At 40.5% G+C, this 23,938-nt stretch overlaps 1 long non-coding RNA gene across 1 annotated transcript; it reads right to left on the reverse strand.

Moving 5' to 3' along the window:
• Window positions 1–1,033: 1,033 nt before the first annotated feature.
• Window positions 1,034–11,820, reverse strand: LOC119854293. Its single transcript, XR_006280882.1, has 3 exons — window positions 11,708–11,820; window positions 11,111–11,164; window positions 1,034–2,499 (listed from the first exon to the last, which is right to left on the reverse strand). It is a non-coding gene; the product is annotated as an uncharacterized LOC119854293 (long non-coding RNA).
• Window positions 11,821–23,938: the final 12,118 nt, after the last annotated feature.

Here is a 23,938-nt window from a genome sequence, read left to right on the forward strand (position 1 = left end):
ACAATTTAGCTACAAACTAATCAGGTAAGTCTTCCTAATGATAGAATCCATTTGTTAATGTTGGAAGAGCTCAGATACTATGGTGAGGTATGTAGATAATTATATAATCAATCTCATTTATTGGAAATATGGATGATTGGAACATTTAAAACTAGAACAGACAGAGCAATTGAAGACATACTGAGGGAGCTATGATAGTGTCTCAGGGGTTAGAGACAATTGCCTAAAAAGGTTTTTTACTATTGCCATCGATGATATTCACTGGCATTGAATAAGCACATTAGCTAGATATTTCTCCTAGTGATCATCAGTGAAATAGTAAACTATTTACAATTAATTATTAGGGTTCAAGGTTAACACCTACTTGAGATGAATGTGGACAGTTCATACTTCTGGGGATGGACAGTTCATATGCAGTTTCTCCTCCTGAATTATTTGCATTAAAATACCACATATGAGCCCGTCACGAGTCAGGACCCCACTGTGCTAGGCCCTAGACAGAATGTAAACCCCCGGGGGCAGGGATTAAGTATAAAACAAGAGACAACAGATGGATATAGACAAGGGAGTAAAAGGAAACAGACAATATTGGTCAGTGTAGGAGGCTTATTTGTTCTCAATATATATATTCAACATATAAGCTACCTAAGCATAGTGAAGTTTGTTATGGACATCACAACAAAGGAGATTTCTAAGGAGAGATTTGAAGGATGACAATGAGCTTGCTTTGGGGATATTAACAGGGACTTGTTCCAAGTTTAAGGGATAGCCTCTGAGAAAGTACAAGGTGCTTGTTTGCCAATTAAACAAGGGGGCAATGGAGGTTGACATCACATGATTTGCTATTGAGATGTTTACTCCCAAAGCCAATAAGAGTTGATAGGCAGCATGGGGATAAGCCAAGGAGGGCCCTGAAAATGGAGGAAAGTAGCATATATGTGATGGGATGACAGAAGGAAGAAATGCAAAGAAAGGGGTGATATGGTTAAATCAACAAGCTAGGAAAATGATCTTAGCAATTAGAACTAGAACAGTTCACATTCTGATGTGTAGCCGCACAAGTAGAAGGGCCAGCACTATAATTTTTTTATTTTAAATGAACAAAAATGCTGTAGAAAGTGATTGAACTCATTCTGGTTCACTTCAAACCCTATTACAAGGGAATAAGAACACAATTTTCTTGTGTCCATCAGTGAGTAAAAATAGATGTACAATTGGCTTATTTGTTCTCAATCCAATACATGAAATGTAACAGGTTGCTACTACAATATAGAATTTGAAATTGCCTTATTTCCATAAATTTAACAGTTAAAAATACAGGTTTAAACCATATTTGATTTTGCTTAACTACATTAGTGAGATGAGTATAGTTTTAGCATTGTTAATGCTAAATTTACAGTCAGTCTGCCAGTACCAAATTAACTATTTCGGATGCAATTTATTGTTAAGAACAATTTAAACAATTGTACTAAGGAAAAATCATCATTGCTACTACTAAAGGGAGTCACCAACTTTATTTTCTAGAAAAAAAAACAGATAGGCCGTTATTCCATTTTACAAACAAGTATTGTGAATGGCAAATGGATTTAGAGCAAAAACAGTTAATTAACTACATAAGACTTTGTTCCACAGACCAGTAATTTCACCGTCAAATTATAACTCCCTTGTATTATGTCCATGAATTTAAAAAGAGAGAGAGAGCGCGTCTGACTGTTCTTTGGGAAAAGGGACTTGAATGACATGTTGTGATGCTCTTACCCAGGCCTGTAATGGGTTCAGTTACCATCCGCTTTGCAACTCTGGGTACCTAGAATGCTTTGCTCCTGTGGCTCCTAGCACCAGCCAGCATACAAACCTCACCCTGACTTGCACTGCCCAGTTACTCTTTGCAGGGGGACCTCAATAACCCTTCCAGCCCTGAGTTCTTCCTGAAAACTTCTTTCTGAAGTGTCCAGTCCCTCTCAAAAAAAAAAAATCTTATTAAGGTTACTGCTCCTTTAAAGAGACAATACACAGCAGCTTATTAAGGGGTGACTAACTCAGTGCTTTGATTGCTGTGGAGGGTTTATGATAGAAAACAAAAAAAGTGTATTCACAAAAGTACACAGGTTTGAGAGATACCGTCTATAAGGAATAAGGATAGTGGTTACAAACAAAGTAACAATACGCTTCTAAGACTAAAACTCAGTTTAACAAATTAGGGTTCTTTGTTCAAAGAAGTTCTCACCAGTCTTTCTTGCAGTACAGCTGACCAGATTCTTTTTAGCTATGACCCTTCATAGAGCTCAAAGTGCTTGGTCTCGTTGTCTCCTCTAGTGGAATACAGGGCTTCTCTCCACCTCTTTATAGTCCAGTAAACCTTTGAAAAAGTAAGTGCAAATAATGCTGCTATCTCCTGCTGGGGTGTAGATTCCATGCTGTCTTCTCCTCTCCTTGTTTGTTTTGTTTACATTATATGTAAATGTACCTTCATTGTCTCTGCCTGATGACCAGGCTGATCTAAGAAGCAAATACACATACCTTTGTCTAAGGCAGTCTGGGCTTATGCATTGCTTGACAAACATTTTAAGAACATAATTCCAGCACATTTGTAACTTTGTACACAGCCCATCACACTACAATGATTTTCAAGACAGCCATGTTACCAGTTTATATGCGATACCTCACCTGACATCTTTTAGATGCAGATTTGACAACAGGCCAGCTGACACTTGCTGTTAATTATCATGCTGGATCTCACTTCTAGATAGAGCCCCTTGCATTCTGGCATTAGGATGCTTGTAGGGTCACACATATCTACAAATTAAAGTCCCTTCCATCTCCATAGATTATAGGTACAACAAGAGCAGTGGTGATGCAAACTTCTCCTGAACTGCATCTCACCAAATTTGCCCTTTGTGAGGGCAGTTCAAACTCCATTTCTATTTAGGCCTTGTCCTCTATTCCCAAAACTGCCAGCAAAAGTGCCAATTAATTTCTATTATGGTGGTTTCTGTGCATTAGGAAGTGGGCTGAGACATTTGCATCTTGGAAGCCATGCAATCAGATGGCCCATTTCTATCTGTTGTAATAAATTTTGCAAACCTATTCCATTTGGTGAATATCAGATGCAAAGTATTTTTCACCTCAATTGCTGATATGTTCTGTTACATTGTGACTGGAAACAGTAGACTGTTGTGTGGCAAGCCATTGGGATAATAATTTTTCTAGGGCTTCCTCTCATGAGGACTTAAGCATTGCCTGTTAAGTGAGGTACAGAACATCCCTTGACCATTGACGTGGTTTCACTGGGGGTCGACCCTCAGCACCTCACAAGAGCTTGCTCTGGAACATTAAATGTTACAACCTGTGTTTTGGCCAGAAGTCTGTTGTGGTTGAAATGTAGATTATGCTAGCTGTTCATACTGATGTCATTCTAAAGCTAGGAGTCTTGATGCCTGAATAATTTAATTATGCTATAAGAGTGAAGTGTGGCAGAAATACAGTATTTTCAATTGGAGAAAATAAAAGCCTTAAAAAAAAGTACCAAATTTTTGCAAGCACTCAAATGCCTAAAAAATATCTGGTGAGTGCAGCTGGATACAATACTTTACATAGCTAAACACAGAATAACGTGCCCAAGGTAGTAACATTTTTTTAAGTGTTCATCCATAATAGGAACTATATATTTAATCCAAGCTAGGATGAAGCTATTTTAGGAACCTTGGTACAGTTCCTGCTAAAAAGGTTGAATTTAAATATGTATATAATCCATTCATCAATAAGAAAAAATCCTCCTTCATCAATAAAGATTTGTGCCTTACTAATTGCTAGCTGATATTCATGTTATTTTGCCATAGATGTCTAATAAAATAACTTCATCCTAACTTGGATGAAATATGTAGTTCCTATTATGGATGAACACTTTTTAAAAAATTACCTTGTATTTCTGCCACGCTTCATTTTATATAAAATTCAGTGTCTAAATACAGCATAAATTACCTTGAGTTATACAGGAGGTCAGACTGGAGCAATGGTCCCTTCTGGCTTTGGAATCTCTCTCTATACATTTTGTCATGGATGTCATATATAGATATAGATTCCAAAGCCAGAAGGGACCATTGCTCTAGTCTGACCTCCTGTATAACAGGCCATAGAACTTCCCCAAAATAATTCCTAGATTTTCTTTTAGAAAAATATCAACCTTGATTTTAAAAATTGCCAGAGATGGAGACTCCAATACCTTTGATAAGTTGTTCCATGTGTTACTTACTCTCATTGTTAAAAAATTACACCTTATTTAGACTCTGAATTTGTCTAGCTTCCACTTCCTTCCATTGGATCATGTTAGACTTTTGTCTGCTAGACTGAAGAGTCTATTATTAATTTGTTCCCCTTTTAATACTATAGGCTAATCAAGGCACCCCTTACCCTTCTTTGTTAGGCTAAATAAATTGAGCTACAAAATGACAGTTTCTCTCACTGATATGGGAATTTTGGAGCCCTTGTTGATGCCCTCTATCAGGTAAAAAGGGAGCATATTAGTCACATCCATCCCAGAAGAAGTAACTTAAAGAAAAGAGAACTATTATGCACCCCATCACCACAAGCAGAATGCTGTCAGTCTGTGGGAACACGGTCTTGGCATGCAGTACTGGCTTAAGTTTATGGTTCAGACTTATGCAAAATGAGGTAGTCACTGCTTTAGGTGCTGGGTGCATTGTTTTCTCCCTGAAGAAATATACATAGCACAAGGATTGTGTAAATGCAGCCTGCATTCAAGTGTACAGCAAAGGTTAAGATCTAATTTTTCAGAAATGCAGAGGACCCATAATTTCACTTGAAGGCAGGGGGTTGCCAATGCTCAGCACTAAAGCTGGGTGAACTTTTTAATCAGACACTTATTTTAGTCAAAAGATGCATATTTGACAACATCTGGATATATAGTGATTGTGTCAATTTTGCAAAAATGTTTGTTACAAAAACCATACATTAAACTAAATTCTGGACAACGTCAAATTTTCATTTTGAAAATTGAAAAATAAAAACATTTTGCCATTCAAAATTACAGTTCATTTAAAATTTTTTTTAAATAGATTTAAAAATGTGAAATGATCCAAAAACAAAAAATGTGTTTGATTCAAGTGGAACAAAACATTTACCAAAGATTTGTTTCTGGTCAAACTAGACTTTTGGATTAACTGAAATTTTTTTAAAAAAATCATTTTGGTTTAATCCAAACCATTCTGCATCCCCCGCCCCCGATTTTCAGAAATGCCAGTTAGACAAAAACAGAACATTATTCATCCAGCTTTGTTCATCACTTCTAAAAGTCATGCACCAGATGAACATGTGTGGATGCTAATGCAATGCTGCCATCAACAAAGGAAAAAGTAGGTGCTGCGGGAATACAACACACTGAGAACAGACGGCCCAGCAGGTGCCAGCATATCAAAAAATGAATGGGCAACTGCCAGCAGCTCCCAGAGGTCGGATAACTTAGGCTGAAATTGGCTTTGGCCTAGAGCCATAGTCATGTTCAGAGGTCCTCAGCAGGCCTAGCAAACAATGATGCTCTCCTGCTATGGATATTGGATTTCCTATCCAGAGACCTTCTGTACTCGAGCTTGTCTTCTATTGGAAATAAACTAGACTGTACAACTATTGTGAATATACCTGTGTCCATAATGCACTGGCTTAGTTATCCTCTGTCAGCTGTGGACAGTTATACGATTTCTTACCTACAAGCAGGTTCTACCATCATCACCACATCACTTGCATAGTAACACATTTGTTTCTGCTGTCAGCATGCTTGCTTGCTAACCGTGCTGCTATTGTTGATTACTTTTTTCTCCTCTGCCTTTCCATGGCCATAGCACATTCTCCTGGCTGCACACCTCGGTCGACTGCATACCTTCTGGATTGGGTGTATAGGCAGCTTCTCTTTTGCCATGTTTTCCACATGAACACAGAATAATGAGGTCAAATGAAGAAGACTCTGTACAGCCTCCCTGGCTTATCTTCTCTATGTTGTAGAGTCAGGTTGTCACTAAGGAAAGGATTTAAACTGCCTACAATAGCAGTCTGTGTGCTGTTAGAACTGTGTGCAGCTTTACTGATTTCTGCCCTATAGCCTTTGCTCTGAGGAACAGCATAGCTACTTGCGACTCCCTGCTGTCACATCTCAAGATGGAAAAGGCTCATGCCCCTTTTGCCCTACTACATAGAAAGGCTTGGAACACTCATTGAAGGATACCCAAGGTGACTAAATCTGAAATGATACAGGCCTGCTGTGGAAGATAATAAAGTGGACTTGATTCTGTGTTAAACCCAGTGTCTAACTCAGTCTACTTTAAAGTGGCTCTTCAACTCTGTGTGTGAAGGGGTGGGGGAGACGAAGCCGAGCACTGAGGTGAATAGGAGATTTTTTAAAATGATTTAATGAATCCTTCATCCTTTCTAAAGGAGGTTGACTTCATGCTTTTATATGCTCTCTAACTTGAGGATTTTTTTTAAAAACAAAGGATTTTCCCCTCCATCTTCCACTTGGTTAGTCTGATCCTATTGTCTAAAATAGATTATACAAGCTTATGCTCTATGAGAGGCATTTTTCTAAATGCTGTCCTCTCTGGGTGTGTTACAATGTGAAGGTCATATAGCAGAAGAAATTAGATAGATGGAAAATGGTTGTTGCAGGGGTTATTCTAGTATCTCCTTTAGGATACCCTCACTCTAATATCATGGGTGGGGGTGGGGTAGTGGGGAAGCAAGGTTCACACTTAGCTGCTGTAAATTCTCAAGATAAGACCTTCAATACATAAAAAGTCACTGGAATTCCCATAGAGATATGTGGCCAAAAGATCATAAGTACATATGAGCATTGGTTTAATGTAGACATTAGAACATTCATATACAGGCACATTTTTTTGCAAATATTTCTAATTTTTCAGAAAGCTGTAGTGCCAATCCCTAAGAAATTGTGTCATATAATATGGTGGTCTCAACTACAGAATTTTCCACAGAAAATGTCTTTTTGAAACTGCTTATTTTCTCTGTGTGCAGATACCAATTTGCTTGCATAAAATGTAGGTTCTATATACCTAATGGGTGCTTTTGCAAAAGACTGTCATTTAGGGCCTAATTCTGCACAGTGGCCTCTATGATCAGAGGTGTCCATCAATGCAGAGCAGCTTGCAGGATTGGGACCTAAATGTCCACTTTTGAAAATATGGACCTTATGAAAGATTTTTAGATGAGTTCCCTGGGCAAATGATGAAAATATGTGGCCAGCAGACAGTGTTAGTGGCCCATCAAGAAAACAATCTACTATCCCAGAGGCTCCTTAGAGAAGGCATGTATGGAATGGAGACTGCTTGACCAATGGGGACTGGCTGATCCCCATGGTCCAGCAAGGATCTTTGTAGAAGCTGGAAGAAGGTATAAAAAGAGACAATGACATCACCACTTGGCCTCTCCCCTTCTCCCAACACCTGGGAAATCATCCAGAAGGAAAAAAGACTTGGCACTAGGGAGATTGGTCCCAGGCTGGAAAAGGGTCCAGTCTGTGTACTGAAGAACTGTAAGCTGATTATACCATTTGTTCAGGTCAGACACTCCTTAATTCAAATCTTGCTTAGTCTGTTAATGTTAAAATTTAGACTGTTTCTATTGTTATTTCTTAACTTAACTTTGATCTCTATGTCTGCTACTTATCATTTATAATCTGTTTTATAATTTTACGTAAAAGAGAGTGTGTTGTGGTTGAAGTGTTTGGGTGTAAGACTGGGGAGCTGGGGGGAATTGGCTGAAGGCTCCCTATTGATGATTTCATGAGTAGCTAGAAGATCATTTGTGTAACTCAGTTGCGTGTGTCCCTGCATGCTGATGTCTGTGTAAGTACAGTGCCTCTCGGGGCTTGTCTACATTACCTGCTGGATAGACAGGCAGCAATCGATCCAGCGGAGGTCGATTTATTGTGTCTAGTCTAGTTGTGATAAATAGACTGCCGAGCACTCTCCCATTGACCCCAGTACTCCACTGCGAAAGGCGCAGGCGGAGTCGATGGGAGAATGTCATCCATCAGTTTACTGCAGTGAAGACACCACGGTAAGTAGATCTAAGTACGTCGACTTATCTACATTATTCACGTAGCTGAAGTTGCGTAACTTAGATCCATCCCCCACCCCTAGTGTAGACCGGACCTCAGAGGCTTATACCTTGTGACAGCATCACAATGTGAGAGGCAGCCCAGGTTGGTGGGTTTGGAGGGCTCAGTGGTTCCACAGACCAGGTTGCACCCTGGGGACCCCATCACATGTACACTAGAATATTTTGTCAATACAATTTTAAATAATATCCATGTAATTTTAATACAGACTTCATATTTCCTTGGAACCTCTTTTAGGGGCTAGACTGCTCAATGAAGTGACTGCTAAAATGGTTAAAAGTCCCTCCCTCTAATCTCTATAATATAGAGAAACTCTCACCTTGCTGCACATAGTAAGCTATGTTTAGATGTACTAAAACCACAATAGATGAATTATTAAACCTGTTTAGCTGGCAGTTTCACTGCTAATTACCATATATCTGCTTAGAAAAACCATGTAATTCTGACAGGTTTGAGCAAAGTAAATGCCATGAACATTTCATTAGGCAATTCTGTTTTTATAAACCAAATATTTTTCCAAAGCTTCAGTCTCAAAGGCTACATCAAATATATGTTCCCATTTTTAAAAGCCTTCAAACATTTAGGGTATGATTAAAGGTCTAATAAATCATCCCTGAGGGCTTCTTGAGTACAGCCACCTCTAAACCAAATAACGTTCAAAAACTACATTATTTTGAGATATGCACCTCTTTCAGAGTTCATCAGACAAAAATACACAGCTGAATAAACAAAATTAAACGTAAAACTGGGCAGTATATGTTAAATGGACATGAAGTTGCCATAATCAAATAAGTGATAACACATTGTCTCTGCCCAGTCATTTTAACTTCCCCACCTCTGTGATGGTGCTGTGATTCCTCATGATTTAGTCATCCTATGCTTACAATAATTTTCAAAGGCCCTATTCCCATTGTCTCAGAGCCTCCAAGAGAAATTTTGCATCAGCCCAGTAGGACTGGGAGTTCATTAGTCAAGAGGAAGTATGTCATTTTCAGCATAACAGAAATAGTGCAATCAGATTTGAGAATTAATTTTTCAGTTTTTTCTAATTTTTCCCCAGTTTTTTGTTGAAATAAATAATTTTGATTGCCCTGAAACTGCATTTTTGAGGAACTTACAACTCAGCCTAAAAATTCCCCCTCAGCTATACTCCACACTGTGCTCCCTCCAGATCCTGAAAATATGCCAGCAGAAGTTAATGCAAAGGGGCAGGTTCTTTTTGTGAAGGCTCCAAAATCCACTGGGTTGGGAGCAGAGCCTCCAATAGATTCCCCAGGCTTTGTAGCTTTGGAGGCCCATGTTGACTGTTCCCTCAACAACTTCCCAAATCCTTTCATCCACATTCGTTCTTTCTCCAGTCCACACAAACTGCAACTTCGGATTTTTTTCCACCAAATGCATCCGATGAAGTGAGCTGTAGCTCACGAAAGCTTATGCTCTAATAAATTTGTTAGTCTCTAAGGTGCCACAAGTACTCCTTTTCTTTTTGCAACTTCTCATGTCACCCTCACCCTTTCAATTCCTCTGTTGCTTTCCTCCCTTCTCTTTTGCCACCAATTCAAGCTTAAAAACTTAATGTTCTTACATTCAACAACCTGCATAATTCTGCCTTCCCTGACTTAGTCTAACTTGTTTCATCATATCTTACTCCCCACTCCTTATGCTCTGCCATTGATGCCAGGCTCATTGGTCCCATCTGTTTAGTTGTCTCACAACCATCTCCACATTCTTTCACCCCACCTCCCAAGACTGATCTGCTCTCCCTTTCATCAAGACACTGTCCTCTTCTCATCCACATCCCTCTGTAAGACCCATTTCTATTGCAATACATAGAACAAATGAATCAATATCCATACCACATTTCTTTACCTTACGCTTAAAATACATGGAAGTAACAACATTATTTGCTTGTATGTTGTATCCCTTTTTCCTCACTTTGTATCGGGTCTTGCTTGGGTCTTTTTGTGTGCAGTTAAAATGTGAAGACATCTAGGAAGACTGAGAGCATCTATACACTGTCACATTATAACTAATTAATAATACTATTGTCAAGGTTGTAAGAGTGGCAAGATGGGATCTGAGCAGAACAGTTTAATAAGTACACAACAATAAGGACCATCACCACCATCTAATCAGACTTCCTGCAATATTTTCAATCTGATCCTGCCATGTTCTTTCCCTAGGAAAAAGAAAAGTGAATATTGTGGCAGTTCATTGGCTAAACACATAATGAGGGACTAGATTAGAAGTAAATATAAAAGATAAAAGCCACTCTGTAATCAATTCCTTCTAATAGTATTTGCTGTGCCAAGCCAGAAGGCCGCTCTGGTATATAGCTTCCTTTCAAAAATCTAGCCAAGAAATCAGGGAAAGTGAATGTAAATGTAACATCCACCAACCATTTTAGGGCAAGTGACTAGATTTACTTCAGCTGGCATAGGGAGGTAAAAAAATCGCACCTCACTGCATTAGTGTGACCTACTGCATGGATTGGGTTATGGCAGGTGGTGGATCTAACCTGCCCTCAGGGCCTTATGGGTGGGTAATATGGGTGACCACCCAGGGCACCCTGGTCAAGAGCAAGGAGTGGGGAGGGCTTGGGGTGCATGACCATAGAAAGAAGCTTGGAGAGGCAGCGGGGGCCAAGGATGCCAAAATACAAGTTTATTCAAGGTGCCATTTTCCCTAAGGCCACCCTGGCTACTCTCTTTCAGGGGTCTGGCCAGGGGGAGAGCAGCTTTAGGGTCCTATCTTGCAATGGGATCCACATGAGGAAATCCCTATGCCCACGTGGTTCTCATTGCAGAACTAGGGCTTGTGTTGTAGCCTGGTTTTATAGAAAATCCAGTGGAAGAATCCACTAACAGAATGTGCAGAATCAGCACTTTCCCGGTTCACGCTATGCACACCCCACCCAGTCACGCACAGCCTACTCTTCAATGGTGGGGAAATAGAGCTACTTACCACTGATAGTCTCCGCTCAATGACTTGTTGCTGTGAATGGGTCAGCACTTCAATCTAGTATGAGCCATCAAAAATTTAGTCACGTTACTTTAGAGCACCAGAAGAACTTGTATTTTATCAAGATAACATCATAACCTGATGCTTCACTACACTTCTCAGACCATACAAGAAAATTAAGAATCAGCAACTGAAGATATTGTTGCTGGTAAGCTAAACAAAGTATGATTTGTCTGTGTGTGGTACAGTTTTGCTTTTAATACTGGAAAACTGAATACCACTGAAATCCAGAGACTTGACTGTTTCCATCACCTGCGCTGCAGTGTAATCAATAGGGCAAAATAGGTAAATCCTGCCAAGAACCACCTTGAAAAATTAAATAATCCAATAAGTGACTGTTTCCAGGAATCAATCTATTTTCCAAAATTTTAACACACAGATGCTTACAAACATACACATATTATTTATCCAGTGAAAACTGAGAACTGAAAATAAAATACCTTGTTTACAGGGTATGTTCCCTCATACTGGATTTTTCTTTATAAGCAGCACTCACACTTTATAAGCAGAACTCTTACATAAATTCACCAGCATACTTACTATGCCTTATACAGCTTCATGTCCCATCACCATGATGTTCTTCCTAAGCTTTAACATACCCCATAGGCAAGGGCAGTCTCACCTCTCTGAGACCCCAGGCTTCTTTAGTCTTCCCTCAAGCCCTTTCTATCTCCCATATAACTGTCCCCAGCTAACAAGCTGAATTCATTCATTAACTGGTTAATCACCCAGTTCTTATCAATTATTTCCAAATTTGGCCAATGTGGGGGCTGCTCACAAAATGTACAGAGTGGTGAGCCAGCCCTAGGCTACTCCCACTCTGTCACATACCCAACTGATGATCTGGTCTTTTGCCTTCTCAGCATCCAAAGGAAAAAAAAATTAAGATGTCAACCTTATCTGCCTGAGCTGCACAGATAACATATAATACCCACCTCTGGCTATCAGCTCAATTTCTCCCAGAGATAAAGTCTGATCTTTATCCACTATTATATTAATTACTTTCTCTAACTGAGGTGCCATAATCATAGCCACTATTTTAGCATCAGAATTAAAAAAGAAAGATAAATCTTGTTTGGAGTTTTATAAGATTAGACCAGTTCCAGCCATATAGTTTGTGATTACTTGCTAAGACCTGGATCCTGTTAAAACTTATGCATGTGCTCAACTTTATGCACTATGAAAGTCCCACTGAAGACAAGGGGATACTCACAGTAGACAAAGTAAACATATATGTAAATCTGTGTAAGACTGGGGCCTGAAACTAGATTTACAACCCATTGTCTATATTGTGTATTGACTTTTTCAGGTAGATAAGTGAGTTTGCCTCTTAGAACAAGGGGTCTCCAACTAAACAGATAACTTCCATGCAAAACTGAATATTTTTATATCACATTCTGAATGGAATGTTTTGAAACCATGCCTGATTCTTACAAATAAAATAATGTACGTTATATACATTTCTGGGAAATGTCCCTGGTACAATAATTACAATAGATTTCATGGATTCCAAAAATCCCTTCTTAGTGAGTTGACTGTGTTTGCATTTTATACAAATTAACATGGGTTGATATTTTGATTTTAGCATTTTTTAGCTAAAACACAATGTTTCTTCTTTGTAATGCAATTTTTTTGGAAGAATGTCTATCAGCAAACATACTTTTTCTTGAACAAACAGACAAACAAACAAAACCAATGAATATAAATATGGCCAACCTATAGCAGATTGTTTTCAGAATGGTATCTCACATCTAAATAGGGCAGATTCAGTCAGCCTAACAATTCATATTCTTTTTTCATTTAAGATTTACTTTGATTTTTTAATTTAGAGGGGAATACTGGCATTTTATTTCTTGCTATCTCTGGATTCAAAGTCATAAAATTATAAAGAAAAGAAACAATGTCAATATTTCAAAGGTTAAATGAAATGAAATTAAAGTGCCTGAAAGGGCAAACTGTGTATGCATTCAGTGTAAAAGGTACATAATACCAGAGGGTAAATTGAAGAATCGTCATTGTACAAAAAGTTGGCAAGGAGAGGCAAGCAAAACCAGCAGCTACTGAAGAATTCAGTTTGTTTCTTAAGTTTAGTCTGGTTTCACATAAGACTATGCAAGTCAAATATGAGTTACAGGTCACACATGTTGTTGAATAAAAATATGTTTTCCAACATTTATCCAGTTTAATTTGTAACCCATGCTCACCTGATTTCAGAGCAAACCAGGAAACAGCACTGCATTACATTGTTGTTATTACATTTATTAATTAAAGGAATATGTCATTGAATGCTGATCAAAAGTCCTGAATAGTTTTGGATTGTCTGAACTGGCTTGGTTTATTTCAAGTTCCTTTGAACATGGGATGACTATCTCATTTGTTCATAAAGTACATATTTTACATCCTGCACATCCTGATTCTGGCTCATCAGAGCTTGTTTCAAGTGGGAGCTTTGAATCTCTTAGACATGTGGCGCTCCCATTGATAGAGTGAAAAGCCATGACATGACTTCCTTGGAGAGTTTCTTAAAGGCAATCATGCTTTAGCTTGAAAACTAAATTTTACTTGGCAAAATATGTGCATTCCTCTAGAGCAGCTTCCATCAATTCAGCACCATTCAGTCAGTTCTGACTACCTACCTCAACTTGCCCTGGAGGAGTAGCACAAGCACAAGCACAGAGAAGGGAAGCCTTTCAAAAGGTTTAACAAACTGTAAAGAAAACATGATACCTTGCTGCCAACAAATTCTTCTTAGACATATTTGATTTGAACAAGGAGTCCAGTGGCACCTTAAAGACTAACAGATTTATTTGAGCATAAGCTTTCATGGGTAAAAAACCCACTTCTTCAGATGCATAGAGTGAAAATTACAGATGCAGACATAAAAATACTGTGTGCAGTTCTGGTCTCCCATGCTTAAAAAGGATGAAATCAAACTGGAGCAGGTACAGAGAAGGGCTATTAGGATGATCCAAAGAATGGAAAACTTGTCTTATGAAAGGAAACTTAAGGAGCTTGGCTTGTTTAGCCTAACTAAAAGAAGGTTGAGGGGAGATATGATTGCTCTCTATAAATATATCAGAGGGATAAATACAGGAGAGGGAGAGGAATTATTTAAGCTCAATACCAATGTGGACACAAAAACAAATGGATATAAACTGGTCATTGGGAAGTTTAGACTTGAAATTAGATGAAGGTTTCTAACCATCAGAGGAGTGAAGTTTTGGAATAGCCTTCCAAGGGAAGCAGTGGGGGCAAAAGATCTATCTGGCTTTAAGATTCAACTCGATAAGTTTATGGAGGAGATGGTATGATGGGATAACATGATTTTGGTAATTAAGTGATCTTTAAATATTCATGCTAAATTGGCCCAATGGCCTGTGATGGGATGTTAGATGGGGTGGGATACGAGTTACTACAGAGAATTTTTTTCCTAGGTATCTGGCTGGTGAATCTTGCCCATATGCCCAGGGTTAAGCTGATTGCCATATTTGGGGTCAGGAAGGAATTTTCCTCCAGGGCAGATTGGAAGAGGCCCTGGAGGTTTTTCGCCTTCCTCTGTAGCATGGGGCACGGGGTCACTTGCTGGAGGATTGTCTGCTCCTTGAAGTCTTTAAACCACGATTTGAAGACTTCAGTAGCTCAGGCATAGGTGAGAGGTTTATCGCAGGAGTAGGTGAGTGAGATTCTGTGGCCTGCGTTGTGCAGGAGGTCGGACTAGATGATCAAAATGGTCCCTTCTGACCTTAGTAACTATGAATCTATGAACATGAAGAAAAGAGATTTACCTCACAAGTGGAGAACCAGTGTTGACAGGGCCAATTCGATGAAGGTGGATGTGGTCCATTCCCAATAATAGATGAGGAGGTGTAATTCCAGGAGAGGCAAAGCTGCTTTTGTAATGAGCCAGCCACTCCCAGTACCCATTCAAGCCCAAATTAATGGTGTTAAATTTGCAAATGAATTTCAGTTTTGCTGTTTCTCTTTGAAGTCTGTTTCTGAAGTTTTTTTTGTTCAAGTATAGCTACTTTCAAATCTGTTATAGAATGTCCAGGAAGACTGAAGTGTTCTTCTACTGGCTTTTGTATGTTACCATTCCTAATGTCTGATTTGTGTCCATTTATTCTTTTACATAGGGACTGTCCGGTTTGGCCAATGTACATGGCAGAGGGCCATTGCTGGTACATGATGCCATGTATAACATTAGTAGATGTGCATCATGTGAATGAGCCTCTGATGGTGTGGCTGATGTGGTTGGGGCCTCTGATGATGTCACCAGAGTAGATATGGGGACAGAGTATTCAAAGAGGTTTGCTACAGGGATTGGTTCCTGGGTTAGTGTTTCTATGGTGTGGTGTGTAGTTGCTGGTGAGTATTTGCTTCAGGTTGGGGGGCTGTCTGTAAGTGAGGACTGGCCTGCCTCCCAAGGTCTGGGAGAGTGAGGGATCATTTTCCAAGATAGGTTGTAGATTTTGATAATGTGCTGGAGAGGTTTTAGCTGGGGGCTGCACGTGATGGCCAGTGGTGTTCTGTTCTTTTCCTTGTTTGGCCTGTCCTGTGGTAGGTGATTTCTGACCTGTCCTGTAGTAGGTGATATTTGATTGGAGGCTCTTTGAATGAGCTCCCTTTCCTGGGCCAAGTCTCATGCCTGCAGCCTGCTCCTGAATTAGCTGGCACTGATGCCTGGAAGGATTATAAATCCTAGCATCACCCCTGATACCACACTCACCCTGATTGAAGGCTCATACTAATCAACAGCTGAGGTGTGGCATGTGTTGTGCAGTGTACATCCAGCATTGCCCATTTGCTCCCTTTTGAATTCCAGGAACACTGAATACAACCCGTTGCCGATTTTCTTTTTCCATCTGTCATTATAGCACTTGAAGGGTCTATTGGTTTTATAAATAACTCTTGTGTATATGTATAGCTTTGTTTCTCAAGGTAATGGTATCAGAGTGCCAGGAATAGTTCTACACAGCATCAGGCCTGGGTACTATGGAAATGGCTGGTGTGATGGGGCAGTATGTTCCCATTAAACTGTCAGTTTTGTGGTGGATGTTTCTTATCTCTGTTTTGATTATTATTCTTTTTTTTTTTGCTTTGCAGCAGCACCAACTAATTATCGGGGCCCCATTGTACTAGGTGCTGTACATATACACAGTTAGAGACAGTCGGTGACCTGAAGACTTTACAATCTAAATCAACATGACACACAAAGGGTGGGAGAAAGGAAGTATTTCTTATTCCATTTTAAAGATGGGGATCTCATGCAAAAGAAATTAATAGAGTTACCCAAAGGAAACCAGTGACAGAGCTGGGAAGTTAACACAGATCTCCTGAGATCTAGTCCAGTGACTTAACCACAAGCCCATCCTTTCTCTTTAGCCTAGCCCATTAATGAGTTGCACAGACCTCACAGGAGGGCTCTTTGATGGAACAATTGGATCCTGTTGACAAGACTTCCTCCTCAGAGCATTACAAAAAGCTCAGCAGTCCCTGCTAATCCCTTTGCACTTTATATACTCCTCTAGGATGGAGTCAAAGGCTCTCCTAGAGCACTGTAGTTCACACCCTGCATGTGTTACAAAGGGTGCAGCAAGCCTCCTTTAACCCCTTTACACTTTCCAAGTTACTTGGGGAATGAGCCAAGGGCTCCTGCAGAGCCTTTGTGTGACTTCAGCACATTTCTGGCTATGCAGGCATGAGCTGCAGGCAAACACACACACCACAATGCTCCGCTAACATCATACTCCCCTAAGAAAATGAAACACACTGTGCAGACTGCACTGTGCATGTACAGCATGACATTTTAAAAGGTTCATAACCACATCCAACCAAAACCAAATGTACTTAAAAATACTTTTCTGAATGAGGGCTATTTCCATGGAAAATTCTAATTTTTTACACGAGCTTCTTTTGATTGGAGAGCTGTACAACAAACAAACAAAGATCACAAGGATATTTTAAGAATATTTTAAGGGAAAACCAAATTGTGTCTCCACTCTCTTCATGCTCAAAAATGGCGGAACGGTTCAGCTCAAACTTTCCAAGAAAACAACTGAGACTAAGGAAAATGTTAGACCCAAAACAGAAAGTTTTAGAATGTTCTGAGCTGAAAACAGGGTGTTTTAATAGAAGCTGTTATTGAACTGAAAAATGACTTTTATTGGTTTGAAAAATTTAAATAGCATATTCTCATTCAAGACTAGAGCTCTGCTCCTCTTGTGTTCTCAGAATCTCAGAATCTATTGCCTTTAGGGGCATGGATCAGCATTCATGTTGCGCTCCCTGTCAAGCCCAGCCTGAAGAAGCTAATGATCCACCCGGAGGACCAAATTCAGTATTGAATCCTGGTCCTGTGCCACCTGAGGCATGTTGCATATATATGTTAATAAGGAGTGACAGAAATATGTTTCTACAGCTTTTCCTCTTGTTAGTACAGCAGAATTAAGACTGAGCAATCTTTTTCTCTTTTTTTTATCTTTCCTTCTTCTCGAGGAAAGAATTGTTTACTAATTTCAAATCAGCTTTATCCGTGCAAACGCACTGAAATCAGTTGCACAAGTGTAATCACGGAGGGTATAATCTGAAAACAATGGGATTACTCAAGTGTAGCAGAAGGCCTGACCTGTGCTGCAGAACCTTTATTGCTGGTGAACAGGAACAGAAAATGGGGAGTTTTGTGAGGGAATTCTCCAGGTGAAGGAGGAAAAACTACAAAATCCTGGGGGTGAATTTGTCTGTTATGTACTTGCTGAGCCAAGAGGCTAGGATGAGCGCTTACTAATGGGACTGTATCCTTTAATCCCTATCCCCTTTAGGATCCCTTGACAAGGGAGTGGGGTTAACTCAGAGAGAAGAGAGGTTTAAAAATCCAGCTCCTTAGCAAACAGGAGAGGTTGAGAGAGAGAGAGAGAGTACATGTAACAGATGTACTCCTAATTTAACCAATACCCTCCCTCAAAACAGAAAAAGCCCCTGAAAGAGTAATAACAATGTAGGCAGAAGTCCAACAGCAGAATGGGGCTATCCAGTTTATTGCATTGAATGCAGCATGTACAATTATCTGCCCTGAGGGCAGGTGGCCTATGTGTACATGTGAAGCAAACAGCTCATGGCCCTCTGTGCAGGTTGTTGAGGCCAGGGTGGCTGAACTAGGGGAGCTAAGGGAGACAGAGGTACATAGAGAAGACTACCAAGGACACAGTAGACTTCCCACTCCCAGTATGACAGCCTCGGTGTCGTTGAGGAGGATGAAAGTCTTGGGGGAAGGAAAACTTCAAACCAGAGCAGAGGGAAATAATCCCATTGTTGAGACCCTCCTTCAAGATAATGTCATGGTATCCTCTCACACTGAGGATACCTGTCCTGGGATGGGAATGCCAGTTGCTAGGAAGGGCCAGGTAATAATGTTGGGGGATTCAATTACCGGAAATATAGGTAGTTGGGTTTGTGATGAGCAGTAGAACTGCATGGTAAATTGCCTGCCAGGTGTGATCTCTCTAGACAGATTTATGTGCAATTTTGGGGAGGTGCTGGTTGTCATGTTACACAATGAAAGGTAGCAGAGAGGTCCTGGAGACCAAATTTAGGCTCCTATGTAAGAGATTAAAGTCCAGGGTCTCCATGGTAGCATTCTCTGAAATGCTTCCAGTTCCACGCGCAGGGCCAGTTAGACAGGCAGAACAACAAGACAGATAGCTGCAGCGGCACAGGAGCTAGCAAACAGAGCTGTAAACAGGGGAGTTTGAGTGGGAGTTTGAAAGGGAAGTTTGTATTGTGGTGCTTGTTTGGAGTTTGCTCTTGCTGGGGGGGGGTAGTCTTTTTGGTGTGACTTGTGTTTCCCAGATTAACAGCACTTAGGTGGGAAGGCGATGACAGATACGGAGGCAGCTGTGGGAGTGACTCCTGTAGTGGAAGACACATTGAGGATGACTGGATGTGGAAGCTGTTGTATGTACATGATCCTGGAGGGGGGACCTGGTAAGAGTTTTTTTCTGCATGAAATGCCGTCTGATAGAGCTGATGGAGGAAAAGATCCGAGGTTTGGAGATGCAGGTGGAAAGTCTGGTTGAGTTTAGGAAGGGGTTTGAGCAGATGATGGAGCAAAGACATGAGGTATCTGAAGGGAAAAGCTCAGATTCACAGATGGAAGCAGGGCTGGGGAATTTTGAGGGGAGACTGAGTGAGGAAAGTGGTCAGTGGAAGCATGTGACTAAAAGGACCAGACAGAGGAAAAGACGGGCTAGTGAAGGAGAAATAGAGCTTAGGAACAGGTTTGCAGAGTTGGAAAATGAAGAAGGGGCTCAGCAGGTACTTGTTGAAGGTGGAAGGGTAAGGAAGAAGAGAGGATAGGCTAGTCCTATAGAAAAAGGGGAAGAGTCAAGGGAGACTACACCAAATATGAGCCCCAAGAGGATACAGGATGGGTTGAAGAAGATTGTAAGGGAAAATAGGAATGGAAAGAACTTGCAGCCAGAGGGAACAGGGGAGAGACTGGAGAATAGCACTGTCACCAGGAAAAGGCAGGTCTATGTGATCGGGGACTCTTTATTGAGAAGAATAGACAGGCCTGTAACTAGAGCTGATCCAGAGAATAGAAGGGTGTGCTGTCTTCCCAGTGCTAAGATACGGGATGTAGACCTGAGGTTGAAAGGATCCTAAAGGGAGCGGGAAAGAATCCCCTATTTATCCTTCATGTGGGAACAAATGATACAGCTAGATTCTCGCTGGAAAGTATTAAAAGAGACTATGCTAGGCTGGGGAAGACACTTAAGGAAATTGAGGCTCAGGTGATCTTTAGCGGGATCCTTCCTGTTCCTAGAGAAGGGCAACAAAGGTCTGACAAGATTATGACTGTCAACAGATGGCTTAGGAAGTGGTGCTATAAGGAGGGCTTTGGGATGTATGGCCACTGGGAGGCATTCACGGACAGGTCAGTTCTCTCGGGATGGACGTCATCTGAGTAGGGAAGGAAATAGACTTCTAGGATGGAGGCTGGCACAACTGATGAAGAGAGCTTTAAACTAGGAATTGGGGGGAGATGGATGGGAGATGTCCAGAAAATCTCCACGCCAGATTTTAGCATTGAGAGGGAAGAAGATGAAGTAAGAAAGGATACAGCCATGAGTAGGAGAATGTATATAAGGAGCGAGGGCGGTGTGGATACTAGTCTAATAGGTTATACTGGCTGTAGAATGACTGTGTCTAATAGGGTACAAAATGTGAGCGAGTCCAAACAGCAAAAATTAAGATGTTTGTACACCAATGCGAGGAGCCCAGGTAACAAAATGGAGGAACTAGAGCTACTGGTGCAGGAAGTGAAACCAGATATTATAGGGATAACAGAAACATGGTGGAATAGTAGTCATGACTGGACTACAGGTATTGAAGGGTATGTGCTATTTAGGAAAGACAGAAACAAAGGTAAAGGGGGTGGAGTAGCATTGTATATCAATGATGAGGTAGAATGTAAAGAAATAAGAAGCGATGCAATGGATAAGACAGAGTCCGTGTGGGCAAAAATTACATTGGGGAAGAAAACTAGTAAAGCCTCTCCTACGATAGTGCTTGGGGTGTGCTATAGACCTCCGGGATCTAATTTGGATATGGATAGAGCCCTTTTTAATGTCTTTAATAAAGTAAATACTAATGGAAACTGCATGATCATGGGAGACTTTAACTTCCCAGATATAGACTGGAGGACCAGTGCTAGTAACAATAATAGGGCTCAGATTAACCTAGATGCGATAGCTGATGGATTCCTTCATCAAGTAGTTGCTGAACTGACTAGAGGGGATACCATTTTAGATTTAATTTTGGTGAGTAGCGAGGACCTCATAGAAGAAACGGTTGTAGGGGACAATCTTGGCTCAAGTGATCATGAGCTAATTCAGTTCAAACAAAATGGAAGGATTAACAAAAATAAATCTGCAACTAAGGTTTTTGATTTCAAAAGGGCTGACTTTCAAAAATTAAGGAAATTAGTTAGGGAAGTGGATTGGACTGAAGAATTTATGGATCTAAAGCTAGAGGAGGCCTGGGATTACTTTAAATGAAAGCTGCAGAAGCTATCGGAAGCCTGTATCCCAAGAAAGGGGAAAAAATTCATAGGAAGGAGTTGTAGACCAAGCTGGATGAGCAAGATTCTTAGAGAGGTGATTAAGAAGCAGAAAGCATACAGGGAGTGGAAGATGGGAGGGATCATCAAGGAAAGCTACCTAATTGAGGTCAGAACATGTAGGGATTAAGTGAGACAGGCTAAAAGTCGAGTCGAGTTGGACCTTGCAAAGGGAATTAAAACCAATAGTAAAAGGTTCCATAGCCATATAAATAAGAAGAAAACTAAGAAGGAAGAAGTGGGGCCGCTTAACACTGAGGAGGGAGTGGAGGTTAAAGATAATCTAGGCTTGGCCCAATATCTAAACAAATACTTTGCCTCCGTCTTTAATAAGGCTAAAGAAGATCTTGGGGATAATGGTAGCATGACAAATGGGAAGGAGGATATAGAGGTAGATATTACCATATCAGAGGTAGAAGCGAAACTGAAACAGCTTAATGGGACTAAATCGGGGGGCCCAGATAATCTTCATCCAAGAATATTAAAGGAATTGGCACCTGAAATTGCAAGCCCATTAGCAAGAATTTTTAATGAATCTGTAAACTCAGGAATAGTACCGAATGATTGGAGAATTGCTAATATAGTTCCTATTTTTAAGAAAGGAAAAAAAGTGATCCGGGTAACTACAGGCCAGTTAGTTTGACATGTGTAGTATGCAAGGTCCTGGAAAAATTTTTGAAAGAGAAATTAGTTAAGGACATTGAAGTCAATGGTAAATGGGACAAAATACAACATGGTTTTACAAAAGGTAGATCGTGCCAAACCAACCTAATCTCCTTTTTTGAAAAAGTAACAGATTTTTTAGATAAAGGAAATGCAGTGGATCTAATTTACCTAGATTTCAGTAAGGCATTTGATACCGTGCCACATGGAGAATTATTAGTTAAATTGGAGAAGATGGGGATCAATATGAACATCAAAAGGTGGATAAGGAATTGGTTAAAGGGGAGACTGCAACGGGTCCTACTGAAAGGCGAACTGTCAGGTGGAGGGAGGTTATCAGTGGAGTTCCTCAGGGATCAGTTTTGGGACCAATCTTATTTAATCTTTTTATTACTGACCTTGGCACAAAAAGTGGAAGTGTGCTAATAAAGTTTCCAGATGATACAAAGCTGGGAGGTATTGCCAATTCGGAGAAGGATCGGGATATTATACAGGAGGATCTGGATGACCTTGTAAACTGGAGTAATAGTAATAGGATGAAATTTAATAATGAGAAGTGTAAGGTTATGCATTTAGGGATTAATAACAAGAATTTTAGTTATAAGTTGGGGACGCATCAATTAGAAGTAACGGAAGAGGAGAAGGACCTTGGAGTATTGGTTGATCATAGGATGACTATGAGCTACCAATGTGATATGGCTGTGAAAAAAGCTAATGCGGTTTTGGGATGCATCAGGAGGGGCATTTCCAGTAGGGATAAGGAGGTTTTAGTACCGTTATACAAGGCACTGGTGAGACCTCACCTAGAATACTGTGTGCAGTTCTGGTCTCCCATGCTTAAAAAGGATGAATTCAAACTGGAGCAGGTACAGAGAAGTGCTACTAGGATGATCCGAGGAATGGAAAACTTGTCTTATGAAAGGAGACTTAAGGAGCTTGGCTTGTTTAGCCTAACTAAAAGAAGGTTGAGGGGAGATATGATTGCTCTCTATAAATATATCAGAGGGATAAATATAGGAGAGGGAGAGAAATTATTTAAGCTCAGCACCAATGTGGACACAAGAACAAATGGGTATAAACTGTCCACCAGGAAGTTTAGACTTGAAATCAGACGAAGGTTTTTAACCATCAGAGGAGTGAAGTTTTGGAATAATCTTCCAAGGGAAGCAGTGGGGGCAAAAGATCTATCTGGTTTTAAGATTCTACTCGATAAGTTTATGGAGGAGATGGTATGATGGGATAATGGGATTTTGGTAAGTAATTGATCTTTAAATATTCAGGGTAAATAGGCCGAATCCCCTGAGATGGGATATTAGATGGATGGGATCTGAGTTACTATAGAAAATTCTTTCCTGGGTATCTGGCTGGTGAATCTTGCCCTTATGCTCAGGGTTTAGCTGATTGCCATATTTGGGGTCGGGAAGTAATTTTTCTCCAGGGCAGATTGGAGAGGCCCTGGAGGTTTTTCGCCTTCCTCTGTAGCATGGGGCATGGTTGACTTGAGGGAGGCTTCTCTGCTCCTTGAAGTCTTTGAACCATGATTTAAGGACTTCAATAGCTCAGACATGGGTGAGATTTTTCATAGGAGTGGGTGGGTGAGATTCTGTGGCCTGCACTGTGCAGGAGGTCGGACTAGATGATCAGAATGGTCCCTTCTGACCTTAATATCTATGAATCTATGAATCTAAGAGAGGCTAGTCCTATAGGAAAAGCGGAAGAGTCAAGGGAGACTAGACCAAATATGAGCCCCAGGAGGATACAGGATGGGTTGAAGAGGATTATAAGGGAAAATAGGAGTGGAAAGAACTTGCAGCCAGAGGGAACAGGGGAGAGACTGGAGAATAGCACTGTCACCAGGAAAAGGCATATCTATGTGATCGGGGACTCTTTATTGAGAAGAATAGACAGGCCTGTAAGTAGAGCTGATCCAGAGAATAGAAGGGTGTGCTGTCTTCCGGGTGCTAAGATACGGGATGTAGCCCTGAGGTTGA

This window comes from Dermochelys coriacea, chromosome 4 (genome assembly GCF_009764565.3).
Source record: "Dermochelys coriacea isolate rDerCor1 chromosome 4, rDerCor1.pri.v4, whole genome shotgun sequence".
In the NCBI taxonomy this organism is placed as follows: domain Eukaryota; kingdom Metazoa; phylum Chordata; order Testudines; family Dermochelyidae; genus Dermochelys; species Dermochelys coriacea.